General features: G+C 47.1%; 1 long non-coding RNA gene across 1 annotated transcript in view; it reads right to left on the bottom strand.

Annotated features, from left to right (window-relative positions):
• The window catches only part of LOC141085957 (uncharacterized), a 102,121-nt gene extending 89,355 nt beyond the window's left edge, over positions 1-12,766 (bottom strand). The window contains exon 1 of the long non-coding RNA XR_012231447.1: positions 12,377-12,766. This is a non-coding gene — a long non-coding RNA (uncharacterized lncRNA). The remainder of the gene's footprint in view (positions 1-12,376) is intronic.
• Between the last annotated feature and the right edge of the window lie 6,431 nt (positions 12,767-19,197).

A 19,197-nucleotide genomic window follows, 5' to 3' on the forward strand; every position in this document is an offset into this window, starting at 1 on the left:
AATAATTAAGTAGTAGAAATAGATACAATTATAGCAGCGAGAGTTACTGTTAATTGATAAACCTAATATGATTATTATCATACAATCAGAACAATATATTCCTTTCTATAAATAGTAACCCGGGAATCATTAGTCAGGACTGCTGGTAGACTGGCACTGATAGTTATGGACAAAAAGGAGGTATCCTTGAATAAATAGGTGTGCGTTCGGCCCCATGACCAAACATCAACAAGCGCCATCAGCACAGTGCAAGTACCATAGAGATAAGAGAGATTGAGTTCATCCAAGCAGCAATACCAGCAAAAGAAGATCATTTAAAGCATGATATAACCAGTAAGGTATTTGTATTTATTTGGTGTAGGAATGCAGTAAGGCCAAGTCCACCATCACACTTGTAATATTTGGTCAGTATTTTACATCAGTACTTGTAAGCCAAAACCAGGAGTGGTAATGAAGGTTCTAGGTCACAGCAAAGTTTTTATTGGTGCCATTTGCGAATGCGGACCTCTAGATTCCACAGAGGCCGTGACATCGCCTAAGTTGCTCCCCACCTCGACACACACACAAGCAGTCTGTTTACTTCCATTGACTTTTCTCCTTTAACGAACGATCATTTAAGAATGTTTGGTTGCCTTTGTTATACATTCATTTGTGCGCCAAGATTTTTAAGTATAATAATAATGCAATAATACATTTTGAATATGAGGGCAAGGCACTGTATATGCAGAAATATGCAAGAAAAATCAAACAGAAAATAAGCAACCACTAGCTATAAATAGAAAATCAATCCAGAATCAATCAGCACCCTCTTGATGAATACATATAAAAAACAGATGAATTTAACTGGAAAAAGTACCGGTGTCATATGCAAGCAATGCTGTAATCTGATGCACGTTCATTATCAAGTAATGGACCAAAGTTCATCTTGGAGCTACTTTACGGAACGTGTTTGTGACGTCCGTCTGCAAGTCTGGGCTGCAGTAAGACAACACCCCGAGCAACCCTGATACCCTTTACCCCTATACAGGGATCTGGATTTATAGCAGAGCCCAGGAGGTAGCTGTCTGAATAAGATCAGTGGACCAGAGCAGGGCGGTCGCCAGAGAGGTGTTCCATTACAGCACCAAAAACGTAGTGGGATCCGAGTCTAAACCAGTAGAGCAGCAACGGTACAAAAACAGCAGACAGAAGCAGAGTCAGAAATCCAGGCCAAGGTCAGAGTCATAAACCAGGAGGGCGGCAGAAGTACAAAATCATTAGGCAGAAGAATGGTCAGAGATCCAGGCTGAGGACAAAGTTTAGTTTTAGCAATTCACACAGTAGCACACAGGGGAACCAAGAATATATCCGGCGGCTTGCAAGACCAGTCCCAGGGTATTTGAGGGACCAGGTCATCCCTCACAGGTTCCTGGACTGGTGATGTCATTAGGACCGCCCCCAGGACCAGGCTAGATGGTGATGCAGTAACCCCCTGACGACTGACAGAGGGGCGGAGCCTGCGCCCACCAGATGCCTGCGCAGGAGCCCCTTCTCTGTCACCACCATAACTCACGGGCGAACCACGGCGCCTCCCAGTGGCCGAGGCAGGAACAGCCTTCCCCGAGTCTTATGGTGAAGTGGCGGTCCGGCGCCTCCTAGTGGCCGCGACCGGAACAGCAGGCCCCGAATCTAACGGCGGCGTGACAGACCGGCGCCTCCTAGTGGCTAAAGCCGGGACCATAGGCCCCGAGTCTGACGGCGACGTAACAGAACCACGGCGCCTCCCAGTGGCCGAGGCAGGAACAGCCGTCCCCGAGTCTGACGGCAAAGTGGCGGTCCGGCGCCTCCTGGTGGCTGCGACCGGAACAGCAGGCCCCAAGTCTGACGGCGACGTGACAGTACCCCCCCCCCCCTCCAAGAGGGGCCTCCAGACCCTCAAAACCCGGTTTTTCAGGGTGAAGGAGGTGAAACCTTCTAATCAACCCTTTGGCATGGATGTCACTAGCAGGGACCCAGGACCTCTCCGCTGGACCGTAGCCCTTCCAATGCACCAAATATTGCACGGACCTTCTCACCAAACGGGAATCAAGGATACCCTGGACTTCGCACTCCAAGGCACCCTTGACCAAATCTGGAGGAGGGGACTGGATGGGATGAATTGGGGAGGGGTACATCTTGAGGAGGGATATGTGGAAAACATTGGGTATTTTAAAAGACTGAGGGAGCTACCGGGTTAATTACCTTTAATATCTCATAGGGACCAATAAACCTGGGACCCAGTTTGGCAGATGGCACCTTCAGCTTAATGTTCTTGGTAGAGAGCCAAACTTTGTCCCCAAGTCCTAGGTGCAGCCCCGTGGACCGCCGTTTATTTGCGGACGAAGCCTGTCTGACCTGGGACCCTTTCAAGTTTGTGTTCACCTCCGACCAGATTGTCCTTAAGTGACGTATGGAATTCTCTACCCCCGGGAGTTCCGACATCTTGGCCGAAAATGAACCAAAACGTGGGTGCAAACCATGATTGCAGAAGAACGGGGTGCTTTTGATACATTCCTGGTATTGGTTATTTAGGGCGAATTCAGCTAACGGGAGATGTTCCACCCAATCGGACTGATGTTCCGAGATATAGCAGCGGAGATATTGCTCTAGAGCCTGGTTGGAGCGCTCAGTTTGACCATTAGTCTCAGGGTGGTAAGCGGAGGAGAAGGATAATTCAATGCCAATGCGTTTGCAGAATGCCCTCCAGGATTTAGAAACAAAATGGGTTCCTAGTAGCTGATTAAAAAGATCAGGGATGAGTGGAAGCGGATACTGATTCTTTACAGTAATAGCGTTCAGGTCCTGATAATCAATGCAAGGTCTGAGTCCACCATCTTTTTTTTCTACAAAGAAAAACCCAGCCTCTACAGGTGAGGTGGAGGCTCTAATAAAGCCTTTTCGTAGGCTGTCTGCTATGTAGTGACGTTCAGCTGAGGGCGCGCACTGACTACGTCATCGCTCCCTCTGACCTGAATGCTACAGTCAGAGGATGTGGAGGACAGAACGACACGCAGCGGTGGAATGGTGACAGGTGAATATTGCACTGCTCCCCATCCTCCCCCGTCATTCTCACCCCCTCCTGGCGCATGGTCACTGCAGCCCCTGTTTCTTCCATGGTCTCAGCGCTGCAGCTTTTCCAAGTTTCAGCAGTCACGTGGTACCGCTCATTAACCCCTTCACGACCAATGACGCCACATAGGCGTCATGAAAACTGGTACCAATCGGACCAGTGACGCCTATGTGGCGTCATGACTTTAAAGCCCCCCTGCGGGTCGGGTGACCTAGGTCACTGAAAGTTCACCCGACCCGCAGATACAGGGGACTTTGTACTTCACCACGGGAGGCGTGTCTTCGCCCACACGTGGCTACGATCGCTCTGATTGGCTGTTTCACTTTTAACAGCCAATCAGAGCGATAGTAATATTTCATCAATGATAATTGATGAAATATTACAATCCAGCCATTTCCGACGCTGCTGTAGCATCGGACATGGCTGGTGACACCGATCCGACCCCCCACCATTTAACGGGGGCGATCTGCCCCCCGCCACTGAATGACAGCGGCGATGTGCCGCCGCTGTCATAATCTCCCCCCGCCTTCTGATCGCACCCCCTCCCACCCCCCAGTACTCACCGAATGCCGCTATGGCTCCCGGTGTCCCGCAGTCCCGGACCATGGGCGCCGCCATATTGGAAAATGGCGGGCGCATGCGCAGTGCGCCCGCCGGCTGCAATTTCCTTTCATTCATTTTGATCACTGTGATAAACTCTCACAGTGATCAAAATAGAATGAAAAGTAAATAAACTCCCCGTTTATCACCCCCATAGGCAGGAACAACTAATAAAATAAAGAAATTATTTTTATTTTTCCATTAGGGTTAGGGCTGGAAAGAGGGTTAGGGTTAGGGTTGGAACGAGGGTTAGGGTTGGAAAGAGGGTTAGGGTTAGGGTTGGAAAGAGGGTTAGGGTTGGAATTAGGGCTAGGGATGTGTTGGGGTTAGGGCTGTGTTGGGGTTAGGGTTGAAGGTAGAATTGAGGGGTTTCCACTGTTTAGGCACATCACGGGGGTCTCCAAACGCGACATGGTGCAACCATTGATTCCAGCCAATTTTGCGTTCAAAAAGTCAAACGGTGCTCCCTCCCTTCCAAGCCCCGACCTGTGCCCAAATAGTGGTTTACCCCAACATATGGGGTATCAGCATACTCAGGAAAAATTGCACAACAACCTTGGGGGTCTAATTTCTCCTGGTACCCCTGGGAAAATAAAAAATTGGGGGCTAAAATTATTTTTGTGGAAAAAAAAATGTTTTTTTTTTATTTTCACGTCTCTGCGTTATAAACTTCTGTGAAGCACTTGAGGGTCCAAAGTGCTCACCATGCATCTAGATAAGTTCCATGGGGGGTCTAGTTTCCAAAATGGGGTCACTTGTGGGGGGTTTCTATTGTTTAGGCACATCAGGGGCTCTGCAAACATAACGACGACTGCAGACCATTCCATCAAAGTCTGCATTTCAAAACGTCACTACTTCCATTCCGAGCCCTTATGTGTACCCAAACAATGGTTCCCCCCATATATGGGGTACCAGCGTACTCAGGACAAACTGGACAACAACTTTTGGGGTTCAATTTATCCTGCTACCCTTGTGAAAAAAAATTGCTGACTAAAAATCATTTTTTTTTTAGGAAAAAAAATTATTTTTTATTTTCACGGCTCTGCGTTATAAACTTCTGTGAAGCGCTTGGGGGTTCAAGGTGCTCACCACACATCTAGATAAGTTCCTTGGGGGGTCTAGTTTCCAAAGTGGGGTCAATTGTGGGGGGGTTCCACAGTTTAGGTACATCAGTGGCTCTGCAAATGTAACATGATGCCCGCAGACCATTCCATCAAAGTCAGCATTTCATAATGTCACTACTTCCCTTCTGAGCCCCGACGTGTACCCAAAAAGTGGTCCCCACCCACATATGGGGTACCAGCGTACTCAGGACAAACTGGACAACAACTTTTGGGGTCCAATTTATCCTAGTACCCCTGTGAAAATAAAAAAATTGCGCACTAAAAAATAATTTCTGGAGGAAAAAAAAAATTATTTTCACGGCTCTGCGTTATAAACTTTTGTGAAGCACTTGGGGGTTCAAAGTGCTCACTATGCATCTAGATAAGTTCCTTAGGGGGTCTAGTTTCCAAAATGGGGTCATTTGTGGGGGAGCTCCAATGTTTAGGTACACAGGGGCTCTCCAAACACGACATGGTGTCCGCTAACGATTAGAAGTACGGTAATTTGCATTTCAAAAAGTCAAATGGCGCTCCTTCCCTTCTGAGCTCTGCCGTGCACCCAAACAGTGGTTCCCCCCACATATGGGGTACCAGCGTACTCAGGACAAACTGGACAACAACTTTTGTGGTCCAATTTCTCCTGTTAGCCTTGTGAAAATTAAAAATAGCGTGCTAAATAATCATTTTTGTGGAAAAAAAAAATATTTTTTATTTTCACTGCTCTGTGTTATAAACTTTTGTGAAGCACTTGGGGGTTCAAAGTGCTCACTACACATATAGATAAGTTCCATAAGGGGTATAGTTTCCAAACTGGGGTCACTTGTGGGGCAGCTCCAATGTTTAGGTGCACAGGGTCTCTCCAAACGCGACATGGTGTCCGGTAACGATTGGAGCTAATTTTCCATTCAAAAAGTCAAATGGTGCTCCTTCCCTTCCGGACCCTGCCGTACGCCCAAACAGTGGTATATAACCACATATGAGGTATCGGTGCACTCAGGAGAAATTGCTCAACAAATTTTAGGATCCATTTATCCTGTTGCCCATGTGAAAATGAAAAAACTGAGGCTAAAAGAAAATTTTTGTGAAAAAAAGTACTTTTTTTTTTTTACAGATCAATTTGTGAAGCACCTGGGGGTTCAAAGTGATCATTATGCATCTAGATAAGTTCCTTGGGGGGGGGTCTAGTTTCCAAAATGGGGTCACTTGTGGGGGAGCTCCAATGTTTAGGCACACAGGGGCTCTCCAAACGCGGCATGGCAACCGCTAAATATTTCAGCATATTTTCCATTCAAAAAGTCAAATGGCGCTCCTTCCCTTCTGAGCCCTGACGTGCGCCCAAACAGTGGTTTATGACCACATATGAGGTATCGGTGTACTCAGGAGAAATTGCCCAACAAATTTTAGGATCCATTTTATCCTGTTGCCCATGTGAAAATGAAAAAATTGATGCTAAAAGAAAATTTTTGTTGGAAAAATTAAAATGTCCATTTTTTCTTTCCACGTTGCTTTAGTTCCTGTGAAACACCTGAAGGGTTAATAATCTACTTGAATGTAGTTTTGAGTAGCTTGAGGGGTGCAGTTTTTAGAATGGTGTCAATTTTGGGTATTTTCTGCCATATAGACCCCTCAAAGTGACTTCAAATGTGAGGTGGTCCCAAAAAAAAATGGTTTTGTAAATTTTGTTGTAAAAATGAGAAATCGCTGGTCAACTTTTAACCCTTATAACTTCCTATCAAAAAAATATTTTGTTTCCAAAATTGTTCTGATATAAAGTAGACATGTGGGAAATGTTATTTCGTAACTATTTTGTGTCACATAACTCTCTGGTTTAACAGAATAAAAATTCAAAATTTGAAAATTGCAAAATTTTCTAAATTTTCACCAAATTTCTGATTTTTTCACAAATAAACGCAAAAATTATCGACCTAAATTTACCACTAACATAAAGCCCAATATATCACGAAAAAACAAACTCAGAATCGCTAGGATGCGTTGAAGCGTTCATGAGTTATTACCTCATAAAGGGACACTGGTCAGAATTGCAAAAAATGGCCTGGTTATTAAGGTCAAAATAGCCTTGGTCGTGAAGGGGTTAAAGTCATGAATATGCGCATATTCATGACTTTAATGAGCGGTACAATGTGACCGCTGAAGGCAGGAAGAGCTGGGGCTCCGAGACCATGGGAGAAGCAGGGGCTGCAGAGACTGCGCGCCAGGAGGGGGTGAGTATGCTCTCTGACACCCACGCTCCCCCTCCCCCGCCAACCCCTGTATATGACTCGAGTATAAGCCGAGAGGGGCACTTTCAGCCTTAAAAAATGGGCTGAAAATCTCGGATTATACTCGAGTATATACGGTATTAATTTCCTTAAGTATTTTTTGAAGGTCTAACCTCAAACGAACAGGTTAAAGAGCTTCATTGACCATTGAACACTATGCACAGTTCCTCAGCTTAGCCTCATTAAATTAAAGAGGACCTGTCACTAGTTCAAAAGTGGGCAATTTTTTCTTTTATTTTATTACTGCTACTTCATTTTTATTTGCATTTTAATGCCTTTAACCCGAAAGGCTGTTTACATTTTATTGACCAGGACAATTTTTACAATTCTGACCACTATCACTTTATGAGGTTATAGGTCTGGAACGCTTCAACGGATCCGACAGATTCTGAGAGTTTTTTTGTGACATATTCTACTTCACAATAGTGGTAAAATTTCTTCGAAATTTTGAACATTTTACAATTTTTAAAGTTCTCGTTTGTATGCCTTTAAATCAGAGTTATGTCACACAAATAGTCAATACATAACATTTCCCACATGTCTACTTTACAGCACAATTTTTGAAACAATTTCTTTTTTAGGAAGTTATAAGAGTTAAAAGTTGACCAGCAATTTCTCATTTTTCTCACAAAATTTACAAATCAAATGTTTTTTTAGCCCCAAGTTTTGCATTTTCACAAGGGTAACAGGCTAAATTGCACCATACAATTTGTTGTGCAATTTCTTCTGAGTATGCCGATTCCTCATATGTGAGGGAAAACTACTGTTTTGCACATAGCAGTGCTTGGAAGGGAAGGAGCGCCATTTGACATTTTGAATGCAAAGTTTGCTGGAATAATTAGCTGAGGCCATGTTTGGGCTCACAGCAGGGCTCCGGAAAGAAGGAATGACGTTTTCAAACACAGACTTTGATGGAATGGTCTGCCAGGGCAATGTCTCGTTTGTAGAGCTTCTGATGTGCCTAAACAGTAAAAAAAACCCATAAGTGACACCATTTTGGAAGGTAGACCCCCTCAAGGAATGTATATAGATGTGTGTGGTGAGCACCTTGAACTCCCAGCTGCTTCACAGAAGTTTATAATGTAGAGCCATGAAAATAAAAAAAGTTACATTTTTCCCTCAAAAATTTTATTTTAGCCACAATTTTTTTATTTTCACAAGGATAGCAGGAGAAAATGGACCCAAAAATTTGAGGTGCAATTTCTCCTGAGTACATAAGAGACCCCATTTTACAAACTACACCTCTCAATGAATTCACCTAGGGGTGCAGTGATCATATTGACACCACAGGTGTATCACAGAATTTTATACCATTGAGCAATGAAGAAAAAAATTATATTTTTTCCAACAAAATTTCATTTTAACCCTAGATTTTATATTTTCACACTGGGAAATGGTTAAAAATGGCATCAAAATGTGCTACTTAATTTCTGCCAAATGTAGAAATACCCCATATGCGGCTGTACAGTACTACTTAGCCGAGTCTCCCAAGTCTCCCCCTATGGGTAAGCAGTACTGTAATACAAGAGGCATCCTAGAGCGCAGAATTTTATATAATAGCTTGCGGACTCCATTGTCGGTAGACAGGACCACTCTGCAAATGTCGAGAGTGTGGAAGGTCTCTTCCTTAGGGTTGGAAGAGCTTGGGCCGAATGAGGACAGTACAATGTCCTGATTCCTATGAAATTTTGAGAAGACAGGCATGATCTAATCTCAAGATAATATCTGTAATGATTGCAAAGTAAGCTTCTTGAATTGACAGGGCCTGCAATTCTCCCATTCGTCTAGCCTCAGTAATTGCGACTAAGAGGACGGTTAAAGGGTTAGGTTTCCATGGTCAAGGAATCTAGAGGCTCAAATGGATCTTAGGTTTGAGCACGGTGTTGAGATCCCAAGGAGGCCCATGACTGCGGAGTATAGGACGAATCCCGGCTGCCAAAGCCATATACCGTAGGATCCAGCATTGGCTGGCCAGGTCAAGATCAAAAAAGGTGCTAAGAGCTGATATTTATACCTTTAGTGCTGGGGATAAGGCTCTGTTCCAGACCTTTTGTAAACATCTAGGGTCTGTGCTGCACTGAGATGGAAGGGATCAGGGGTGCCTGGAGAGCACCAGGGCGTAAACCTTTCCCAGACCTTGGCATAGATGGCCTTGGTTGTTGGTTTTTGGCTTTCCTGAAGGGTTTGGATTACCCTATCCGAGAGCTATTTGGCTCTTAGGAATTCGGCCTCAATAACCATGCTGCCAGGTTCCCTTTTCCTACGTCTGGGTGTAGCAGAGGACCTTGGTGAAGGAGGTCGCCCTTTTTGGGGCAGAAGCCAGGACCTTCCTGGGCCATGGCAGGTAGGGCACTGTACCACTTCTTCCGGGCCACCGCGGGGCGATTAGTATTGTGGGAACTTGGTCCGTCTGGATTTCCTGAGATGTTTTTTTCCCGCATCTGTGTGGGTGGGCAGGTACAGTATATGCGAGGTTGGAATCCCACCATTGGGTGAAGGGCACCTATTCCTTGCACTCCGTCCATGTGGTTGAGGGAGACGAATACCCCTGTCTTCGCATTTTGCCTGTTGGCGGCTAGGTCCACCTCCACCCCATCTTGAGGCTAGGGACACGAATACCGCATGGTCCAGGCATCACACCTTCGGATGAACGTCTTCTTGACTGAGGAAATCTGCCTGGGTGTTGTCTGATCCTTTCAGACGCACTGACCAGGAGAAGATCCTTGTTGCTATTGCTTTGAGGCCGGCGTACTTTGTACCCCATTGGCTGGAGATAGGCCACTGTGGTCATGTTGTCCGAGTAGGTGCAGAAGTGGCGATTTTGAATTAGCGACGATGACGTCTTTTAGCGCTTTTCCTACCGCCTTCAGTTCTCTCAGATTTGAGGAACTGGTGCTGATGCTCGGCAGCCATCGCCCCTGAAAATAGGATCTCTCTACTACTGTGCCCCCATCTCGTTGGCTGGCATCTGAGCGGAGTGTTTTCAGGGGAAGTTGAATCCGGCTGACTCCCTTCTGAAGATTTCGGTAGTTCAACCACCACCTCAGGGCCGGTTTAACCTGACCAGGGAGGGGGAATCCTTCAGGACAATGGAATTTGTAGCCGCGTAGGCCAGGCGGATCCTGGAATGTAAAAGCACGTGGCTTTGTGGGCCTGAGCCCAAGAAACTGCCTGGGTGCATGTGGTCTGAGATCCTAGAGCATACATTGACTCTGAGGGTCAGTGCCCACTAGTCCTGAATCAGGTCCTTGGTGGACAAGGTCGACCTGACAAACCATAGGTAGGAAGGATGTCTTTCCCCTTGAGTCAGAGAGAACTCCCAGAAGCTTCCCTCTCGTGGAGGGATAGACCAGGTTCGGTATCCGCCATGATCTTAGAGCGATACGTGGTTGGATGGATTGGCACATGGTAATATGCACCCTTCAGCTCTACCGTTGCCATTACCGAGCTCAATCTGATGAGCGGGACTGCCCCTGATTGACTCCATTTTGAATTGCCTGTACCGGACCGATTCGTTTAATGGCTTCAGGTTTATGATGATTCGGTTCTTCTCTGATGGCTTCCTCACCAGGAAGGGACGTGCATAATGGCCGTGTCCTTCTCCCGCTTTGGCACCCTCGCATTCTACCAGAGCAGATCTTTGGTAAGGAGCCCTGAAGGAGTGGAGGCTGTAGGGAGGTTACCCCTAAGCATTACGGGGAAGGACTCTAGAAACAAATTTTTTTTTTTTTTTTGTCCATCTCATATGGTACGATGGACCCACTGATTTGTGGAGATGGACTGCCAGCGGGTAAAAAAAGAGCGAGAGACGACCCCCAACCAGGCGTCATTGCTTATCTGGGGTCTGTTGATGGTTAGGGACAAGGATGTTCCTGCCCTTGTCTCCCTATACTCTTCCTGAGGTTGTCAACAGGACCAGGGAATCTCAGCCAGTCTCTCATGCCGGTACTGGCCCAGCCTCAAGCTGCTTAGCGGCTGTGATCTGATGAGGGCATGCAAATTCAGCTTAGATTAGCTGTTGACAGAGGTTTGGTCATGGGAGGGACGAAAAATCTGTCTCCTAGGATTTCTATGTTTCGGAAGAGATGCTTTTGTCCGAAGCTGTGTCCAGGATGTTATCCAGGACAGGCTTAAACCCATAGAGGCCCTGGAAGGGGATGGCGCACCATTTGGAGATAAGTCGCCTCCCTTTGGATTTTAACCAGGGCACTCCTCTATAGGAGTTAGAAAGGACGGCCACTTTTGCGGCTACCCGGACCTGGTGAGAGCAGTCACGCTCAGCCTAGAAGAGCCGGTGCATTAAAGAATTACCCGAGACCTGCGAATTACAGGCTGGTCTTCCTGGTCCCGTCCTGGTCCCAAGTTGTTAGCAACCGCCAGCGGAAGCATCGGCTAGGAACCTCGTTGCTTTCTGCAGTACGGGTAGGGCGTCAGATATCTTTCCCCCTAAGGTGTCCTGAGTCTGTGCGTAATCACAGAGACAGGGCATGTGAAAGCCATATTAGCTTTCTAGCAGATTTGTAGAGGTGTCCCAGGACTTCCTTGATAAGCTCTCAAACATATATATATATGTATTTTTCCTTGATCCATTGGATCTTTGAGCTTGGAGGAGCCCTCATTTTTATATATGGAGGCCTCCTTTTATGGAGGATCAGATTCTGTACGTTCTCGTGTACAGGACACCTCCTTTGGGCTTCAGCCCAACATCTCGTCCTGTACTGTGTATTTAACTTCTTCCTCCTCCACCCCTATGGTGCTCTTAACCATACTGATTAGCTCACCCACATTCCCGGAACCAAGTGATATTTCTTGTTACCTGGTTTTAGGGGTGGACGTGGAAGAGGAACCCTCAATCTCCTGAGCGTCCTCTGAATCTGAGGACTGAATTTCGTCTGAGTCTGATTCTATCAGAGCTTTCTTCCTCCTCCTAGAGGGAGGCGGTCTGGGAGAAGGGAGCCATGGAGGAGTGAACCTCCTGTATTATGAGGGATTTGATGCTATCCAGGAGAGAGGGCTGCTCAGCGCGAAGGACCTCTCTGTACAGGACGGGCAGAGTTTTCCCCGTATGTCGAGGGAGTCTGGCAGCACACATTTTACCCTTGTGGCTGGTTCTCATAGGGTCAGAGACCTTTTCTCCCCATATTAGAAAAAGAGGTGTGCAACGCCATTTTAGTAAATAATGCTGGGTAGCCAGGGCCGACGCCTGCTACTTACAGTAGGAGGGGGTATGCTGGGCTCTGCAGATGCAGAGAGAGAGGGCTTGTCACCGTCCATGCCATCTACAGTCAGTGTCAGACAGGTCTTACCTGGTGATCTCCTCACCCGGACCTTGAAAGATCGAGGGTCCAGCGTTGTTTGTGCACCTCCTCCTCCCTTTGGCCCAATGGGGGGAACCACATGAGGACGCCCCAGAATGTGACCGCCGGTCCCAGGAGTAACGTGCCCCCCGGCGCGTGCGTGCGCTCCACCGTGGAACACATAGGGACAGACCGGAAGTGACGCGCGCCCCTAAGCGACACGCGCCCCAGTGGAAAGCCCAGTAATGCCCGAAGTGGAGGAATGCCACCCCCGGCCAGCGTGAACCCCAGGGAACCGGCAGCACGGAGGAGGAGGAAGCCGGGGAGCTATCTGGAGGACCCCGGCGTGCACATCACCGCCTTGCTTTACCCCCAAAGGAGGCGCAGGAGAGGCTGGAGAGTCCCGAGTCCCACCATGGTTTACTGGTTTTCTGACTGAGCACTCCGCCCTTCATCAAGTGGTGATTTTTAATCGCATTCAATCACATGTTTGGTTCCTATTGTCCTATATATATACAGGCTTTATCATGTTACTAGCCAGAGGTCAGTTCACACTAGGCAGTCAGTATAGGGACCCATTCAATCTGAGATCACCTTGTCATTGGTGAATGGGCTCACATCTTTTAGCTAAGTTTTGTGCTAAGTATCTCATATGTTTTTCTAGATTACAAAAGCCATTATGCTATTCATATTTCACTTATTTCGTATTTGATATGCCTTACAAAAGCCATTATGAAATGTATTACTAAAGCCATTTTGCTATTCGTATTTCACATATTTCATATTTGGTGTGCTACCATTTTCTATTTAATATGTAAGTTGCCTTTTGGTATGCACCTATTCAGACTAGTTCTAGATGTGCCGTCAGTTTTTTCTCTTACTTGTATACTGGTTTTCTGACTGAGCACTCCGCCCTTCATCAAGTGGTGATTTTTAATCGCATTCAATCACATGTTTGGTTCCTATCGTCCTATATATACAGGCTTTATCATGTTACTAGCCAGAGGTCAGTTCACACTAGGCAGTCAGTATAGGGACCCATTCAATCTGAGAGCACCTTGTCGTTGGTGAATGGGCTCACATCTTTTGGCCAAATTTTGTGCTAAGTATCTCATATGTTTTTCTAGATTACTAAAGCCATTATGCTATTCATATTTCACTTATTGCATATTTGATATGCCTTACAAAAGCCATTATGAAATGTATTACTAAAGCCATTTTGCTATTCGTATTTCACATATTTCATATTTGGTGTGCTACCATTTTCTATTTAATATGTAAGTTGCCTTTTGGTATGCACCTATTCAGACTAGTTCTAGATGTGCCGTCAGTTTTTTTCTCTTACTTGTATACTGGTTTTCTGACTGAGCACTCCGCCCGTCATCAAGTGGTGATTTTTAATCGCATTCAATCACATGTTTGGTTCCTATCGTCCTATATATACAGGCTTTATCATGTTACTAGCCAGAGGTCAGTTCACACTAGGCAGTCAGTATAGGGACCCATTCAATCTGAGATCACCTTGTCGTTGGTGAATGGGCTCACATCTTTTGGCCAAATTTTGTGCTAAGTATCTCATATGTTTTTCTAGATTACTAAAGCCATTATGCTATTCATATTTCACTTATTGCATATTTGATATGCCTTACAAAAGCCATTATGAAATGTATTACTAAAGCCATTTTGCTATTCGTATTTCACATATTTCATATTTGGTGTGCTACCATTTTCTATTTAATATGAGAGAGAGGGCTTGTCACCGTCCATGCCATCTACAGTCAGTGTCAGACAGGTCTTACCTGGTGATCTCCTCACCCGGACCTTGAAAGATCGAGGGTCCAGCGTTGTTTGTGCACCTCCTCTTCCCTTTGGCCCAATGGGGGGAACCACATGAGGACGCCCCAGAATGTGACCGCCGGTCCCAGGAGTAACGTGCCCCCCGGCGCGCGCGTGCGCTCCACCGTGGAACACATAGGGACAGACCGGAAGTGACGCGCACCCCTAAGCGACGCGCGCCCCAGTGGAAAGCCCAGTAATGCCCGAAGTGGAGGAACGCCACCCCCGGCCAGCGTGAACCCCAGGGAACCGGCAGCACGGAGGAGGAAGCCGGGGAGCTCTCTGGAGGACCCCGGCGTGCACATCACCGCCTCGCTTTACCCCCAAAGGAGGCGCAGGAGAGGCGGGAGAGTCCCGAGTCCCACCATGCAGGTGCAGACGGGAGCAGCCATCAGAGGAGGAGTGCAAGGCCCCCGACCTCGGCTGCCCGGCATCTGACAGGTATCCCAGCTGATACTGGGCGTGGGGTGCTCCCGATCGCCGGCCATGGCAGCACCATCGTAGACCTCTTCATGCTCCATAGGGGACAGGAAAACACTGGTGGTTGCAGGAAGGGGAGGGATATTTAACCTCTTCCTGTTTCTGTCCCCTATTAGGGCGGGGTAGACATCCTCCGATGTAGCTGTCGTGGAAGGTGACTAGAGAAATATACCCTTTTGGGAATTTATCTACAGGTGTAGGGACAATTTAGACTCTATGGGTGTTTTCCACAAACAAGTAGCAGTGGATGCTGTTGAGTGAAAATTGCAAAATTGTGCCCTGCTCATGCACCTGCAATTAGGTGGGCTCTCATTGCTACAGAAATGCCAAACATCTGGACACTGACTGTGATTGTGGACTAGGCACACTATGAAGCTCAGAAAGGAGGGGGGGCATTTGGATTTGGGAGCACCGGATTTGCTGAATTTCGTTTGGGGGGCGAGGAGCCATTTTGCTTTTACAGAGCCTTTGTGTTACCAGTAATATGGAAGCCCCCTATATTTCCTTTAACAGATGACGGATCTGAGAGGGGATTTGTTTTTTTTTTATTGAGTTGAAGCTTTTATTGGGAACATATTACATAACATTTAGGATCACATTTATCCAGCACTCTATGCTGAACACTTACATGGAGGTTTCCCTTTCAATCTCTGAGTGACATAATTCAGATGTAACCCCTGAGAGATCCATTCACTATAATGAGACAGCAGAGCTACTCTGGACTCTGTCTGGCCTCTCTTCAGCTGTGTCCTTTTTCAGAGGTGCACAAAACTGTGGCAGACTACACTTTTATGCACTCCTAATAAAAAGACGGACACCACCGGATCAGAGGTCAGACGGCATCCACAGTGCCTCCATCTGCCTTATTATAGGGAATCTTCCACCATAGGTTCTATCTGAATCACGTATTTCAGAGATTTGCACGGAAACCCCAGTGTAAGCGCTCATCGCAGAGCGCAGGGTAAATGTGTGCCGAGTCTTAGGCTGGAGTCACACACAACGATGAAAAAATCGGTCCGATTTTTACGGTACGAAATCGTGCAAAGGTTTCTTGTCCAGGGATCCGTCTGTCATCCGAATTTCCGGCGATGAACCGATTTTATTCGCATCTAAGCATCAAATTGACTTCCAATGCCAATGCATGATGCTCTTTTCTGTTGACCTAGAGAAGTCTTGCGATTTTATCGCAAGTCACACTTGTGGTCCGTTTGTAATCTGATTTTTAATCGCACCCATAGACTTGCATTGGCGAGTCCGATCCGAAAATCGGTCACAATCACAGCATGCTGCAAAAAATCGGAAGATGGGAGCAGCCCCATAGAATAACATTGGGACGAATGCAATGCGATTTTTTATCGCATTGCATTCGTCCGATTTTTTCGCTAGTGTGACTCCGGCCTTACTGTGGTCTTTGAGAGGCAGAATGAACAAATCAACAGCAGGTGAAGAACTGGTTTTGTTTTTTTACACCATTCTTCGTGCGCTATAAGTGATTAGACGACTTTATTCTTCAGGTCGGTGCGATTACAGCGATACCAGATTTATATAGTTTTTTATGTTTAGCAGCTGTCACACACTAAGGGTATGTGCACACGCTGCGGATTCTGCTGCGGATCCGCAGCGGATTTGGCCCTGCGCATCCGCAGCAGATCCGCAAGCAACGTACAGTACCATGTTAGCCAATGGTATTTCAAAACCGCAGTGCACATGCTGCGGATTTTTCAGCGCGGATTTGTTGCGGTTTTAAATCCCCAGTATGTCAATTCTTTCTGTGGATTCTGCAGCGGTTTAACACCTGTTCCGTTGTCCAGGTATCAAACCGCAGCGGAAAACCGCAAGCAAATCCGCAGGAAAACCACAGGTCACTTTACCTGCGGTTTTACCTGCAAATCCGCTCTGAAAAATCAGCAGTTGAATCCGCACTGTGTGCACTCACCCTAAAAGACGCTTTATTTATCAAAAACTAATTTTTGCATTGACATTTTGAGAGCTATAAATTTCCCTTATTTCGGCCGACAGTCATGTGATGATTTATTTTTTGTGGGACGAGTTGGCGTTTTTATTGGTTCCATTCTCTGACTCATTAAATTCTTTGATCACTTTCTATTCCAATTTTTGGGAGGCAGACTGAACAAAAAATAATAATTCGGGAATTATTTTTTTTTTTTATTATGCTGTTCCACTTGTGGTAAAACTCATAAGACAGCTTTATTCTTAGGGTCAGTAAAATTAGAGAGATACCACATTTATATAGTTTTTTTATGTTATGGCGCTTTTACACAATAAAAACTATTTTATAGAAAAAAAATATTTTTGCATCGCTTTATTCTGAGAGCTATAACTTTTTTTATTTTTTTGCTGATTGAGTTATATGTGGCATGTTTTTGCGGGACAAGATGACATTTTAACTGATACCAATTTTATTTACTTTTTTTATCACGTTTTATTTCACTTTTTGTTCGGCGGTATGATCATAAAGCATATTTTTGTGCCTCATTTTATTTATTTTTTTGCAATGTTCACTAAATATAATGATAAAGCATCGCTTTTTTTTTATGATGTTCACTAAATGGGACAATTTTATAGGTCAGGTTGTTCTGGACGCGGCAATGCCAAATGTGTGTACTTTTTTTTTTTCTTCTTCATAATATTTTTACTTTACTTAGTCCCATTATGGGACTTTAACTTTCTGCAGTCTGATCACAGTTATAAGCTATAGCAATGCAGGAGCACTGCTATACCTTATAACCTGTCAGTGCTGCAGACACTAGTTAGATCATGAGCAGTGCATGATCTAACTAACTAAATTGCTAGCGCCTGGCGACATTGGATCACCATGGCAATGATTGGGACACCGCAATGATGTTGTGGGGTCTCCGATCCAAGGACAGAGGGACTTTCATCCATCTGCCCGCTCGCTAAATACTGCTATTGCAGCTATGGCAGGATTTAGGAGGTTAAAGTGCTGGGAGTGGTGTCCCACTCCTGGCACTGAGAGCCAGATGTCAGTGATCAGAATCAGCTGACATATGGCGGCGATTGCGCATACATAGCCTCTGTGTGCGCAAAATCACCTAGAAGTACCCATACGCAGGCCCGGACTGGCAATATAACCAACCGGGCATTTTCCCGCTGGGCCGCTGTCACGTGGGCCGCGGGTGGCCGCTTGCCAGCTGCTGCAGCCACTGTTGCTCCTGCCGCTGGCCCTCTGCGGGCACGGCGGTGATAGTTTCAAGTTCCTCCCGCACTGCTGGGAGATAAGCCGCCACGTCTCCCCCCCCACGCACCCCATCCTCGCCTTAGCATGAGACCCCCTCTCCTCCGCAGCCACTCACAGCGTCGCACTCGCTTGCCTGCTCGCTCTGTTCGCAGGACCTGTGATGAGGTCACAGGAGGGGAGGAGTCAGGGGGTCACATGATCAGCAGGAGCCTTTGTCCAGACCCCCGATCATGTCACCCCTGACTCCGCCCCTCCTGTGACCTCATCACAGGTCCTGTGCGCTCAGCCTTGCCTCTACCGTCTGCAAGACTCTGCTTTGCTGTTGTCATGGTACTGGTTGAGGTATGTATGTGTTGGGTCAGGATTTACAGTGTGGATGTAGCAGAGCTGTGTGTGTACGAGGTGTACGGAGCGGAACCGTGTGTGTACGAGGTGTACGGAGCGCAGCCGTGAGTGTACGAGGTGTACGGAGCGGAGCCGTGAGTGTACGAGGTGTACGGAGCGGAGCCGTGAGTGTACGAGGTGTACGGAGCGGAGCCGTGAGTGTACGAGGTGTACGGAGCGGAGCCCTGTGTGTACGAGGTGTACGGAGCGGAGCCGTGTGTACGAGGTGTACGGAGCGGAGCCGTGTGTACGAGGTGTACGGAGCGGAGCCGTGAGTGTACGAGGTGTACGGAGCGGAGCCCTGTGTGTACGAGGTGTACGGAGCGGAGCTGTGAGTGTACGAGGTGTACGGAGCAGAGCCCTGTGTGTACGAGGTGTACGGAGCGGAGCCGTGTGTGTACGAGGTGTACGGAGCGGAGCCGTGTGTACGAGGTGTACGGAGCGGAGCCGTGAGTGTACGAGGTGTACGGAGCGGAGCCGTGAGTGTACGAGGTGTACGGAGCGGAGCCCTGTGTGTACGAGGTGTACGGAGCGGAGCCGTGAGTGTACGAGGTGTACGGAGCGGAGCCCTGTGTGTACGAGGTGTACGGAGCGGAGCCGTGTGTGTACGAGGTGTACGGAGCGGAGCCGTGTGTACGAGGTGTACGGAGCGGAGCCGTGTGTACGAGGTGTACGGAGAGGAGCCGTGTGTACAAGATGTACGGAGCGGAGCCGTGTGTGTACGAGGTGTACAGAGAGGAGCCGTGTGTACGAGGTGTACGGAGAGGAGCTGCGCGTGTACGAGGTGTACGGAGAGGAGCCGTGTGTACGAGATGTACGGAGCGGAGCCGTGTGTGTGTACGAGGTGGAGCCGTGTGTGTACGAGGTGTACTTAGAGGAGCCGTGTGTATGAGGTGTACGGAGCGGAGCC

This window comes from Dendrobates tinctorius, unplaced genomic scaffold (genome assembly GCF_039654945.1).
Source record: "Dendrobates tinctorius isolate UK_male_01 unplaced genomic scaffold, ASM3965494v1 ptg000029l, whole genome shotgun sequence".
Lineage (NCBI taxonomy): Eukaryota > Metazoa > Chordata > Amphibia > Anura > Dendrobatidae > Dendrobates > Dendrobates tinctorius.